General features: G+C 38.0%; 1 non-coding gene across 1 annotated transcript; it reads left to right on the forward strand.

The window, feature by feature from the left end:
* The first annotated feature begins 442 nt into the window (after nucleotides 1–442).
* Nucleotides 443–584, forward strand: LOC116096169. Its single transcript, XR_004120871.1, has one exon. It is a non-coding gene; the product is annotated as a small nucleolar RNA SNORA48 (small nucleolar RNA).
* The last annotated feature ends 499 nt before the right edge of the window (nucleotides 585–1,083 follow it).

Consider the following 1,083-nt stretch of genomic DNA (forward strand, 5'->3'; position numbering starts at 1 on the left):
AGAGAAATTTCTGTACTATTCTCCCCTGTCACAAAGTACCATATAGCAGTCCATCAATTACAATGATAACTAAAAATAAAAAGTTACGAGAAGTTTGCTCATGAAATAGTATAGTAACAAGACTAGACTGTGTTCCATATGGTATACTGGTTTCAACAAAAGGCATATAATTAGCAAGAAAACACAAAACATCTACTCATTAATTTCATAATTGCTAACATTTATTAAGCAATGACTCTCCACATTTCAGTCACATAAATGACATGAGTCATTAATGTTTTAATATGTAGTTTGACTAATTTGTGCTGCTTTACCTTAAGTTAAATGACTCTTAGACATGTTAATTGTATGGTTGTCATTAGTAGGTTGGTATGGAGAATCCGTGGAAAATCCCTTAAACTGTTAGAACTTATTGTGAGAACTGAGTAAACAGGAACATCTCACCCCCTGGCAATGGGCAAAGAGACACCTTGTTAATGGTGTTCTTAACATCAGTCAGGAGCAGAGCGGATGGCAGTCCTTTGTTCATCCTAGCTTGATGCCTGCCTTGGTGGCCAAAGCTGTTTCATGCCTAGGGCACAGTACTCCCACCCCCCAGACAGCCAGCAAAGGACAGTCTGAACTTGATCAAGATTTGGAAGATGTTGAAGAAGTAGAAGAAGAAACGGGTGAAGAGACAAAAATCAAAGCAAGTCAGCTAACTGTTCAGATGATGCAAAATCCTCAGATTCTTGCAGTTCTTCAGGAAAGACTTGATGGTCTGGTAGACACACCAACAGGATACATTGAAAGCTTACCAAAGGTAGTCAAAAGACGAGTGAATGCTCTCAAGAATCTTCAAGTTAAATGTGTACAGATAGAAGTCAAATTCTATGAGGAGGTTCATGATCTCAAGAGAAAGTATGCTGTTCTCTATCAGCCTTTATTTGATAAGTGATTTGAGATCATTAATGCAATTTATGAACCTACAGAAGAAGGATGTGAATGGAAACCAGATGAGGAAGATGAAGTTCCAGAGGAGCTGAAAGAAAAGGCCAAGATTGAAGATGAGAAAAAGGATGAGGAAAAAGAAGACCCTAAAGG

This window comes from Mastomys coucha, chromosome X (assembly GCF_008632895.1).
Source record: "Mastomys coucha isolate ucsf_1 chromosome X, UCSF_Mcou_1, whole genome shotgun sequence".
Taxonomy (NCBI): domain Eukaryota; kingdom Metazoa; phylum Chordata; class Mammalia; order Rodentia; family Muridae; genus Mastomys; species Mastomys coucha.